This window comes from Acanthochromis polyacanthus, chromosome 11 (genome assembly GCF_021347895.1).
Source record: "Acanthochromis polyacanthus isolate Apoly-LR-REF ecotype Palm Island chromosome 11, KAUST_Apoly_ChrSc, whole genome shotgun sequence".
Classification (NCBI taxonomy): Eukaryota; Metazoa; Chordata; class Actinopteri; family Pomacentridae; genus Acanthochromis; species Acanthochromis polyacanthus.
Genome location: NC_067123.1, coordinates 24,290,768 through 24,303,848, shown reverse-complemented (window position 1 = coordinate 24,303,848; position 13,081 = coordinate 24,290,768). Strand labels below are relative to the sequence as shown.

General features: G+C 43.2%; 1 protein-coding gene across 1 annotated transcript in view; it reads right to left on the bottom strand.

Annotated features, from left to right (window-relative positions):
• fam49al (family with sequence similarity 49 member A, like) overlaps positions 1-4,604 on the bottom strand; it is a 35,078-nt gene extending 30,474 nt beyond the window's left edge. The window contains exon 1 of the mRNA XM_051955179.1: positions 4,237-4,604. The gene's annotated coding sequence lies outside the window, so the exon portion shown is untranslated. The remainder of the gene's footprint in view (positions 1-4,236) is intronic.
• Positions 4,605-13,081: the final 8,477 nt, after the last annotated feature.

Sequence of the window (13,081 nt, the reverse complement as noted above, 5' to 3'; positions counted from 1 at the left end):
GCTGCCTCCTTCAATCTATTTTCTCACTGATTCAGTGAGTTGCTTCAAAGATACGTGTTAAATTAAAGAATCCCTCATTTCAAAATGTATTCGTCTAGATTTTTAATTAAGTGTTGAGTCTTAAGACCCATTTCTCTCAACGTGAGTGATGTGGAGACTTGTGGAATTACACACTCTGTGAAGTCAGCTTTTGTTGAATCAAGAGTTTTTATTGGCAGCTCTTGAGGATCCTTGATCTACTTTGTTTCAAGACACAAACATCCAGAAAATTTCTAACGTTGACAGAGATGAATAGCACCACAACTGAGTGATATTACCTAAGCAAGAAGAATGTTTTTTAAGGAGTAATTTGATACTTTGGCACTGTCCATCAGTAAAAAAATTTGTCCAGAAAGTTTGGTATTTAAGTTCTGTCTTGTTTGGTTTGTAAAAAATGACTAGTTGTGGTCTTGTGCAGTGTAATGTGTCACACTAAAGACTTCTTTGCGCTAAGAATTTGTGAAAAATGCATAAATAATATTGATATAATGAATGATAGGCACCAGTTAGTAAATGTAAGAGGTAAAGACGGGTGGTTTGACAGACAGACTCCCCCTGCCTCCTGTCTTGATTCAAAGCTAGGTAACTAGTGATTGATCCAATAGCTTCACATTCACTGTACAGACATGGCAGCTGGTATCATTCTTTGCAATGAACTTGCAGCAACACAGGAAAAAACTTGCTTTTCAGTGAGACCATACCCCCAGTTTCATTTTTATCCCCAGATTTCAGATTAAGTTGCATATAGTGAATACTCTCCTGTCATAGATCCAGCAAAGCCTCCAGCTTCCTATATGTGGACTCTCTATCACTCCACCCAGTGCCCTTTTAACAGGATCATCTCTGCTCCGAGCCAGTAATCCCTAATTCCTGACAATACTGGATTAACAGCCACCAGATTATCAGGTGAGATGGATCACAAATTCCTAAATTATTTCCGACCCGACTTACATACCAGCCTGATCCAACCTCTGAACTCTGACGAACACAAAAGGATCCTCAACAGCAAGCGCGAGAGCTCGAGTGGCAGATGTTTGAATGACAGATGTTGCTGTCGAAACAGATGGGTCGGCCAGTCGGAAAGATTAGAAGTGGCTAGGATGAAACGCGGATTGTCAGGCATTTTGAGAAAAAACCAGTTGGGCCACATGGACAAACATATGGATGATGTTGTAGTTGAACAAAAGGATTGAATGGCTGTCTATTTGCTGGTTGCTGCTACCATAATGCAGGAGGAAAAGTCCGTCTCATGGGAGGATTTTCTTTGAAAAAATAGAGCAATGATTTGCTGTTGACTCACTTTCAACGAACAGTTATACAGGATGTTTAAATCCTGACTCAAAAAGGATACAGGAAGGAGCAGGCATCTTGATGTCTTTACATAGTAGGTAAAGACATCAAGATACCTGTTTCTTCCTGTATGTTAAAGTGCTCTCTCAGGCTGTCCTTTTAGCATCTATTTTGTGTCAAAATACTTTCATGACATGCATCATGACACTTTGGAGTGGCTGCAGACATTTTCACATCATTATATGTTCTTATTCTTAGTTGAGGTTATGCTGCGGCATCAGTCATGTCTATAGTTCAGGGGAGGAAGGAGGAGATCATTGCACACCATTTCACCTGATTGGCTGCATTGAGAGGGCTTCTTCGAAAGGGATGATCACTGAGAAACCCTTTACCCGGCACTTTTCTTATTTCCCCCTCTTCCTGCTATCCTCACATACCCCCATCTTCTATTCCCACTCCCTCAACATGCTGGAACTGTAAGGTTTCACACCACACAGTGTAAATGTGAACATGTCTTACGTGAGTGACATGTAGCCGTGAATGTGGTGGTACCTGCACCGACGATGCAAAGAATGCGCGTGTTGTTGAGAAGAAAGATTAAAAAATACATAACGCAACGTCCATTAAGAGAAATACAAAGTGAGCTCCCATCGTGACACCCCACCCCCATTTCTGCCTTCCACCCTGTCAAACCTGATAATCCTGACACGTAGTAAAGGCTGCTAATAAGATGCCTCACCTCGTATGGACAGAGGAAATGGGACTTTGTGACACATACAGGTAATTAATCCTCCGCAAGACAGCAGGAAGGCGCGATTGTGCGGCACTGGAAGACAACGCCACATGCTGTCAACACCATTTTGCGGCAAGCGTTTTGACTGGACGAGGAGGAAGGAAGTGACAGAGAAGTAGGGAGACGGCGAAGGCAAATGGGAGGAGGGAATTTTTTCGAGAGTGGATTAATTAGCGAAGTAATGGCAGAGAGGAGGAGATGAACAGCGAGAGTTGGACGAGGAGATCTCTCCTGTCAGGAATAAAAAGAGGAGAGGGGAGGAGAGCAGAGGGTGAGACAAAAGAGTGACAGAGAAGGAGCGAGGAGAGTGGAGGAAATGCAGACGGGCATGTTTCTATGGGCGCAGGAAAGATTTGGGGTGAGGGAATCTTGCATCATCGCGGCGGACCAATGAGGAGGCCCGGTTAAAATGTTCAAAGGGAGTGTCCTAGCAACAGCGGAGTAAATACCATAGCAGCCACCATTCCATCTCAGACTGAAAAAAAATCGGATATGCGCACACACACACACACACACACATTTTGATGAACACATTCATATAATCTATATATAGATACATGTAGGCATTCAGATAGATGTGCAATAGTCAGTATTATGTATAATTCTGAACATGATACGTGTTCCACATGTGTATGTACATGTACACATATTACATGTATTAGAACATATGGCAAAATGAACCACTGATAAATGTAAATATTAGGATGTGCCTATGTATATATGCGTGCAAATATATATGAACTTGAGCACAGGATATGTGTAGCTACACTGAAAAACAAGAGAAAACATGTATTGTGTGTTGCATCAAATGACAGGCTCATGTGTGTGTCTGTACAGTGCATCATGAAGCTGAACATGTCAGTAAGTCATCTGCTAATCTACTGACGTGGATTATAAGCAGAGTCAGTAGATTACAGAGGGATCGACAGACCCCGGAACTTTCAATTAGACGCCTCCACTGCCAGCCTCCCTCCACCCGTCCATACACCCACTTCATCACTGCCTCCTCTTTCTACCTTTGCTATTTAACCATCCCTTCATCCACAGCATCTCTATCTCTCTCTCTCTCCCCCGCACACACACAAAGAAGACCTGCAGAGTCACATGGTAGCTTGGTAGGTAGCTTCACCCTTTCTGCTCCCCACCTCCGTCTAACCACCTCATGCACACCCATTCCTCCACCAGATTTTCTTTTTTTCACATTTAAAAGAAACGAAACGCTCCTGAAAAGCCTTCGTCCTCATTCATTCATCCCTCCATTCAGGTTTTTCCTCCCTCCCTCCTTCCTTCTTTCCCTCCTCCCTGTTTTCCACTCCAGTCGCATGCACCCACCCCTTCTGATCAGCATTGCAATCTGGGGGCTATTGTTTTTAGCGGGCTGTTTGCAGCAACGACTTGCACAAACTCACACCTCAGACATCTTGCTATATGAAACTTAACGCCTTCTCTGCTGACGTGAGCAATCTCTGTATAATACGTGTGTCATAATGGACCTTCAAAGGCCTGACATGCAATTTGTCCACATTTGTTCACTGACCATGCCAGTGCATCAGTGTGATTTATGATGCATGTGCAGTGATGGTTCTGGTGTCACATGTCCTTTCACCAAAGCGTCATCCATCACCTGAAATGTGCACACATCAACACACACCAACTCCACGGACTCGATGTTCTCCTGACGTAGTCCGGTCGAATACACTGAGACGAGATCCTTGCCGAAGTGTTGTGTTGAGATGTGTGTGTGTGTGTGTGTGTGCGAGTGTGGCAGTGACCGTGCCGCTCTAGTAAGCACTGCAGTGAAAGAGGACAAGTCCCAGTTGACCAGCTCCCACAGGGTTTAATTCAATCACTCCCTCCCTACCCCAGAGATCCTGACCCACTCTGGTCCTCCACATCCACCCAACAAGATCCCACATCCAGATAGAACCTGCTCAGACTAACCACCCAGTCACCCACCAGCCTCCATCCACAGCCTGACCCACATCCATCCTTCAGCCTCCTTCTCCAGCCTGCAGGCCTCCCTTTTGGGTGCGAGATGGGACTGATCAGTGCTGAGTGGATGGAAAGACGGCGAGAGACAAAACGAAGAGAAACGATGTGTTGGCTCAGCTTACGGCTGGGAGTGCAGGAGGGGCGGATGATGCCTCTGACTCTGCTCTTCCTTCCTTCTCTCTGGACCGAAGTGCAGCAGAGATGGATGCAGGCAGGGAACAAAAGAGAAGGACAAAAAGCAGCCAAATGTAGACGCCGGGCAGCCGGTGGCTCGTTGAGAGGAAGAAGCGAAAAGAAAGAGCGCAGAGGATGCTGTAAAAAAATGCAGAGAAAAATCCCTATGTTGCTTTTCTCTCTCTCTTCTTCTGTGAGGATCCTTTATCCTTGTGAGGCAGAGGGCTGTGGATTCACCTAAACACTGAGCACACGCACTGCCTCACGCCACACAGCCCTCCCTCTTCCTCTCTCTCTCTCTCTCTGCACTAAAGACAGCAGCTGTTGGTCTATGAGAAATAGAACGCCGTGTCCCCTCCCTCTTCCCTTCTCCTCCTACCTCTTGCTCACAAAGACCCCCACCACACACACACACACACACTCACACACCCTCGCACACATTCAGCATGTCCTCACAACACCCCCTCCCCCTTTGACTAACATCTCCCACTAGCCTGCTGGCAATAGAGGAGGGGGGCACTACTGTGTTTTCTGTTGTGTGTGTGTGTGTGTGTGTGTGTTCGTGTGTGTGCTGCTGTGTGTTAATGCCAGAGTTGTATTGTGTTTGACATTGTTTCAGCGGCAGAGTGACTTTTCTGTCCACACGGTGTGAAAATGAATCATGATGAGCAGGGATGTGCATCGGGGTATTTTTGCAAACTGTGTGGGTGACGGCTGAGCATCGTTTGCTTCTGTGCTGCAGAGAGGAAGGAAATTCGCATTATTTGTGGTTATAGCAGAGTGAGTGTGAGGGTGTGATATTTACTGCGAAACCGAATTGTGCAGAGCCAAAATGAGCTGGTGTTTGTGAAACTTTGCACCTGATGGGCACTTTCTCCGCTGTAACAGGTTGAGTGACTACTGGATGTGCTTGTATGTGTGTTACTTCTTTCAACTCTTGTCTTTCAGTAAGAATTTAGGCTGGTGAAAACTCCCATCAGGGACCCTTACTTCAGGGTCGCAGCCTGGATGAAAGGCCAGGGTGAAATGAGCCATGGCTAAACTGTCACTCTATGTGTGTGTGTATAGCGGGAACAGATGTCTATTGTCTGGTGGCTGAACCCAAACCAAAGTTTATGCGGCCCACCCGGGGGACGGACTGAATAGCTGAGAAACCAAATGCTGCTGTGCAATACTGAACCACAGCTGATTTTGGGGCCAAATTTAGGTCAGATTGAGGTTAAAAGGACCTGGTGCCATTTGATGATTGGGTTGTGAGCGTGAATTTGAGGACAGAGAGGAGTCCAGTTGATAAACTCTCCCCGCTGTCACCGGTATTCATACGCTACCGTTCAAAAGTTTGAGGTCACCCAGATAATTTCATGTTATCAATAAAAACTCACTTTTATTCATGTGCTAACATCACTGCACAAGGGTTTTCTAATCATCAGTTAACCTTTCAACACCATTAGCTAACACAATGTAGCATTAGAACACAGGAGTGATGGTTGCTAGAAATGGGACTCTATGTAGATATTCCATTAAAATCAGTCATTTACCACATTAACAATGTCGAGACTGTATTTCGGATTCATTTAATGTTACCTTCATTGAAAAAAATGCCTTTCTTTCAAATATAAGGACATTTCTAACTCCAAACTTTTGAACGATAGTGTATATGAACAGTCTGATGGTCAAATGAGCACTGCAGGACATTGGTTGTGTGAGTATGGCAAGCTTGACATCAGATACTATTCCACTCACTCACTCCAGTTGGGAAATCATGCAAATGTTACTTAAAGTACAAAAAAAAAACCCACACACACACACTTTTAAGTTAGCCACTACTACTACAACTATTTCAATGGTTTAATTGACAGCTGATGAAGTAAGAAAAGTTAGCAGAATGACTAAAATAAAGGCCAAACCAGGTTTACACAGACCTCATGTGAGCTGAACCGACTAAAAGAGATGTTGCTCCTCTCAAAAAGCATCTGACACTGGAGGCGTGTGTGTCAGAGTATAAAAGAAGGAGATTATCTAGAATGTGGCCTTAGCCATTCATGGGCAAGGATTAAATACTTAGATCTATCTGTGTAGATAACTAGCTTGCTGGCAGTGAATGCTACAGGGCAGGGACTTTATAGATCTGCACATTGTAAAGAAAGCAATGATGTAGAGTTAGATCAGAGTCCTTTTAACCCAGGATGGGTATATTTTCATTTGGAAAAAAATCTAAAAATGTCACTTAATGAGTTTTTAAATGGTTAAATCAACGGCTGGAGAGGGATTTACTGATAAAGTGACAAAAGTAAGCAGAATGACTTCAATATAGACCAAAGCAGGCTTACACAGATTTCATGTGAGCTGAAACTCTGACTACACCAATTAAAAGAGATGTTGCTCCTCTCAAAAAGCATCTGACACTGGAGGCGTGCCTGTCAGACTATAAAAGAAGCAGATTATCGTGAATGTGGCATTAGCCATTCATGAGCAGGAACTAAATACTATATCTATCTGTGTTGTCATTTCTTAGATAGATAACTAGCTTGCTAGAAGCTAATACTGCTCCAAAATTGTAATGTGCAAATGCAATGTTTTCTTACATATCTGTGTGGCTGTTATTCTGCAACTACACTGCCTGTTTGGGATCTCAATAAAGACTAAACGAAACTGAACTTAACCAGTAATCACCAGCGTAGCTTTTCAAATGCTACTGATGTCTCCTATTGTCACAAAAGAAAAATCGTTTGTGGGAAATTCACTACAGATGTACCGCAGCTTCACATATAGTGTCAGAAACAGCAGCTACACACAGTCTGAAGCTAAACGTAAAGCAGAGCAAGAGTTAAATGTCTAACAATACATACATGTCTTCCTGTTTTTGTGGTTTTGTCTGAGAAGTGGATCTTCTGACAGCTACTTTCACATCACCAAACATTGTCCAATGTTGCTAAACAGACTTCAGATATGCTGCTTCTAATCACATGCAGACATTTAACATAGTCTCTTGTTCTTTTTATTTTTTGCATTCTTGTGTTTTCAGAGCCACCTCAATCTAACTAACGTAGTACAGTGCAGTAATGCAAGTGACTGTTTCTTGACTTGACTTCATTCAAGAGGTAATTTTTGTAAAAATGCTGCATTTTTTTTCTGAGCCAACCCCAGATGCCCCATTATTATTATTATTATTATTATTTTCTCACCAAGTTTGCTCCCTCACTTTAAAAGCTAGACCAGAGACTATGCTGGTAAAGGGAGTTCCTGCTCAGTGTTTAAATGCTGGATGTCAGTAACTCTTTCTATCTAGCTTAGTAGGATTGTAATATGAAAGGCTGGCAAAAAAAAATGAAACTGTAGTTCAAGGTTTTATATTTGATCCTATTTTAGGCACCATTTACTAGCTGGTATTTTGTCTGCACTGGCGATTCAATAGACTTTAGTGGTGTATTAGAGAAAAGTAAAAATTCCTAGAGAAAATAAAAGCAATAATGTTGCGCACAAAAAGCAGCTTTTTAGTTAAATAACACTGAGAAAAACCTTTTTCTTACCTTTATTAATTTGCCATTATGATGTTTTTCATATGCTAAAGACAAATCATGAGCAAAAAAAACCCAAACAAAAACAAAACACCATGGGTGGGTATTCCACCTTGAAACTACAGTGTTACAGTGACAGTCTCCAAAGCAAAGATGCAGACTTGCAGGGTTTCATGCAAGCATAGGGACCCAAACCTGTCAAGTTGCGCGTGGAACTTCTTTCACATATACTTCTTCAGGAAGGAACTTCACAGATCTGCACATTGTAAAGGAAGCAATGATGTAGAATTAGATCTGAGTCATTGTAACTTAGGAGGAGAATATTTTCATGGGAAAAAAGTCTAAAAAATATCTCCTGAGAAAACACTTAGAGAGTGCAGTGCTCCGCCAAGGCTGCTCAGTCATTGTATCATTTTCAACAACTGAAATCTTGAAAAAATTTGTGGCAGAAATTATGACACTATAGAATGTGGCCATTTAATACAGATGTACCCACAAACACAATGACCTTGCACTGAGCACAGGCATGTGTTATGCATGTGCACATTATGTAAGGATACCGAATCGCGTGACCTACATATGTTGCGGGTGGCAAGAATTGATGGGACTCGGAAACACCCCCACAATGTAATCAATTGTTCCTTGTATCATTTCCGATGGATAAGTCCCTACAAGTCTGCAGCGGTCATCTGTAGTGGGATCGCAATCATGTGATCGTCAGCATGCAGCCGATGTAGTGTTCACTTGCTGTCATAATTACAGTGACACCGTGCCCCCATCTCGCAATGATAAAGAAATTTTTAACAAATCCGTGGATCCAGACTATAAGCCGCATCCCTGCCAAAATCGAATCACTTGGTTCTTGTGTCATTTATGACCTTCTCTGAAAATTTCATCCAAATCCATTTTTCTGTTTTTGAGTAATGTTGCTCACAGACAGACACATTGATTGTCACATAACTCCACTGTTCCTTGGGGAAGCAAATATAGGCCAAACCATGAGATACTGAAACAACAAATGAACATGTAGATCAATATATAACAACTACTTGCAATATACTCACAAGCAAACATTCGATATGAATCTGAATTAACTGTAAATCCCCAGAATACACCTGTGTCTCCTCCATAACAGAGGAAGAGGTACAGAAACATGAATGTCGTGCTGTAATGAATGTCGTGCTGTAATGAATGATCCTTACATTCTGTAGCGGTGAGCGACTGTTTCGGGTTTCTATTTAACCTATTTACAGCAACATACTTGGATGAAAGATTGCCCCCAGACGGGTGTCAGCTGAGCCAAAGAATGGAGGAGAACCGACGTCAGAGTTTTTCATGAGTCACTTCAGCTCATTGAGTGGGAGGCTATTATAAAGCCGGTGTGAGACTCATTATAGCGATGCACCTCTGATATGAGGCTGCATTTAGTTCCAATATCTGTCTCTCCAAATGTGTAGCAAGCTTCCTGACTCAGGTAAACCACATTTCTCCCATACTAATCATGCAGTGAAATTAATCAGTTTGCCCTCCAACATCACTTTGGAAGGAAAAATTAAAATGAAAAATGTTTTGGGGATTTGACTAAAATGTGTGACTTCAGAAACTCACATCTGTTGGTGTCGGTGTTCAGCAGCTCCAGCGTGACGGCCAGGCCCAGTGCACAGTGTTTTACCTCAGTTTGTTGTCTCGCCAATGCGATCGACATCACCACTCTAAGTTTTCTTTTGGAAAAAACTCCAACATAGACTGAGCTCATCTAACTCATGCATCAGAATCTGGAAGCTTTTCAAACAATGAAATCCTCCAGTTTCGCAGTTACAGCAAGCAACCCCCAATGAGTCAAGCATGCAGAGGACCAGATGTTCTCTTTGAAACCAGAGAGGGTGGGGGGTGACTTTTGGCTGTTGTCTGTTAATAAACATCGTCTTTGATGGGAGGCCTTGTGTTGAACCCTCTTGACCAACTGAGCGCCGGATAACAGATAAATTGTTCACATCTCACCACACTGTGAAATTCAATTCTGCATGCTGTTAAAAGAGTAGATTCACACCACTGTCTGTGTATATGTGTGTGTGTGTGTGTGTGTGTGTGTGTGTGTGTGTGTGTGTGTGTGTGTGTGTGTGTGTGTGTGTGTGTGTGTGTGTGTGTGTGTGTGTGTGTGTGTGTGTGTGTGTGTGTGTGCCAGATTGAACAGCAGATACCGCAGACCCCCCGGCTGAGACACATGATCATCACCTGATCTGGCTGGTTTGCTCTAAAAGACAGCGGCTCTGCAGTGAAGGAGACCAAAATGAATAAATAACGGCGTATCCAAGGATACTGAGGGAGGATGATGAGTGAGTCAATATGCATAAGCTTCGAGGGAAAGTTTGCCTCCACAGATACCTACTGTATACAGTCCCTTAATGCATAAACATGAAGTAATGATCACTGAGCCTGCTTAACTGCTCAAAGGTCTCCGTTTCAAGCTCTCTATCTGATAATCACGATCTTTAACTCGCCGTTAAGTTCAAATCAGTTGTGGAATTGAAAGCATGTGCAGTTTGTTTTACCCCCTTGATTGCATTTCTTCGAGGCCCAGCCTGTAGAAGTGTAACAGAGACATGGAGGTCTGTTGAGCTGAAATATTAATACGAAAGCATTATTGCCAACCGACATAAGGTGGAGCACTCTGGATTATTTATACAGTGTCTATTATTTTTTAGGTCAATTGGCCCATCCTGCTCGCTATCGCATGAATGGTGGAGACTGTATGTGGTGTGCGTCTGCCATCGGATGAGGCATGTTTTATGAATTATTCGGGGAAGTAAAGTGCCATTAAGGTGAAACACTGAAAAGGATACTTGGAGTAAGAAGATCTAAGCCCAGCAGCTTTTTATACAGAATATCACAATGTACAGCCATTAGAAACAGAGAAATTTGACAAACACTTATTAAAAGACTTTATTTCATGTGGAAGTACGAGAATGTATAAGGATTAACTCAGATAACGAGGTGAAATAGGTCAGTTACACAGCAAAAGCTACTTAAAACTTGAAATCTGCCACCATAAGCTACTGCCGATACCAGAACAAGAAAAGGTTTATTAGCAGAACCTCCGACCGTATTGAATTGAATAAGGGTGCAGTTACATATTATTTGTACTTTTCAAGTTTTTAGGATGAAGAGTAAGGTGTTACTTTTTATCTGAAAAGTTCCATAGTATCACTGGTTTAATATCCATTCATCAAGTAAGTGAACAAGTGTGAAAGATGGCATTCATCTATATATCCATGGTGGTGTCTGGTGGCCCAGTGGGGCCAACTAAGGACCACAAATGAGTGACAAATTAAAGTAAAGATTAACATAAAGTGTCTTTGTAAAGTGTTAGGCCACCACATGGCATCGGAACAGGTTGAATACTCCTGGGTATTGATTCTTCGTGTGTCTGGAACACTACTCAAGCTTTGGAACACCGTTATTCCAAAACAATTCCCCTATTTAGTGTGTTGATGATGGTGGAGAAGGGCATGGACTAAGACATTAGGCAAAGGTTTTCCATTAGTGTTCAGCTGGGTAGAAGTCTGGTGACTGTGAAGCCCAGTAGCACATGACGGTTGCGGCTCAGCAGGTTGTTCACTAATCACATGGTTGGGGGTTTGATCCCCAGCACCTCCGCATGCTAAAGGGCCAAACACTGAACCTCAAGTTGCTTCTGATGGCAGGTGAGCACCTTTAATGTCAGCTCTGCCACTATTGGTGTGTGTGTGGGAACGGGTGAAGGTAAAACATCATAAAACGCTTTGAGTACCGCCAAGACAGAAAAAGCTTCTGAGAGCAGACTATTTAGCATTTAACACATGACATAATTTTCAGCAAACCATTCAGTGACCCTTTGTGCCTTATTGATGGAAGTATGGACATGCTGGAAAGGACCATGGATAGATCACCTTTGTCCCTCATCAAGGGGTAAAGGTGATCACTTAGAACAACTTTGTATTGATTTGCAATGACCCCACTCCTAAAGTGGCCAAGTGGACCCAAACCATACCAGCAAAATACGTAACAGACCCAGACAATCCCATCACTGTAGAGGTCAAGAACTTTGGCTTTCACTTTAATTCGTCACCTGATATAATATTCTTTTCAGATGTTATTTAGCATTGCCTTGATTAGGTAAGACTGAATAATCATACTGTGTGAACAATCCCACTCAGTTGTATGATCAGGTTTTACTAAGTCAAAGGGCGCCTCTCATCTTTCTCATCAAAGCAGGGAACATCTGAAGCCTGGACTGGTCACGTTGCACTACAGACATCCATAATGGAACCCACACTCTCGCTCCATGACTCTCACCAGCTAAATGTTACACTGCTATATCGATGAGCATGTGGGCAGCTGGTGAGCTGGCATCACTGCTCGGAGCGTCAGCATCGAGGAAATGAGAGCTTGGTAAATGTGTATAATCAGTGGCCTCTGACATGAAAAGGTAAATGTTGCCGGGGAAGCGTTTTGTCTCCTATGCGCATTACCTGCACCTGACCCACAAACATCCTCGTTCCCAGATACATTCACCTGCCCCTCCTCACCATATCCTCTCTCTCCAGTCTCCAGTCTATCCTCCCTCACCCTACCTCCTCCTCCCCTGTGCCTATTTCTGTCGTCTTACTTGGGAGTCAATGACAGAAGTGTGGCAGCTCGATGGCTCCCCCCACCCCACCCCTCCATCAATCCTCCTCCATCCTCCTCCATCCTCCTCCTCCCATCTCGCCCTGCCATTACAGTCGCCGTGGTCTCCCTGCCCCTGCAACACCCCCGCCGAGCTCACACGGGTAGTACAGTCTGCCTGTGCTCTCTCCTTATAAGGGCAAAATACATTGACAGCGGCAGAGAGAGGGGGCTGTACCAGCAACCACAGGCAGGTAGGGGGACAGTGGCTCGAACGGGAGGAGAGAGCGAGGCACAGAGGGAGATGTGATGTAGAGGAACAGAGATTAGACAGCAGTGAACAAGGAGAAGGAGTGATGATGATGGGGGATTGTGTGATAAGAGCAAGAGTTGAGCTGAAGCTTCTTGGTTTTGAAAACAAATGGCAGTCAATACAACAGTTTATAAAGTAATATTGTGTAATAGTGCTTGATTAATAAACGTTAGTAAATTGATTTTTCACTCTAAAACTAATGTGATCGGAAAGCACTGATGTTTAGCATAAATATTAAATTGTGACTAGTTTTAGACTACGAGACCCCAAATCTCCCCACAGTCCATAATAAGAGGGCTGCAGCTAATATTTACT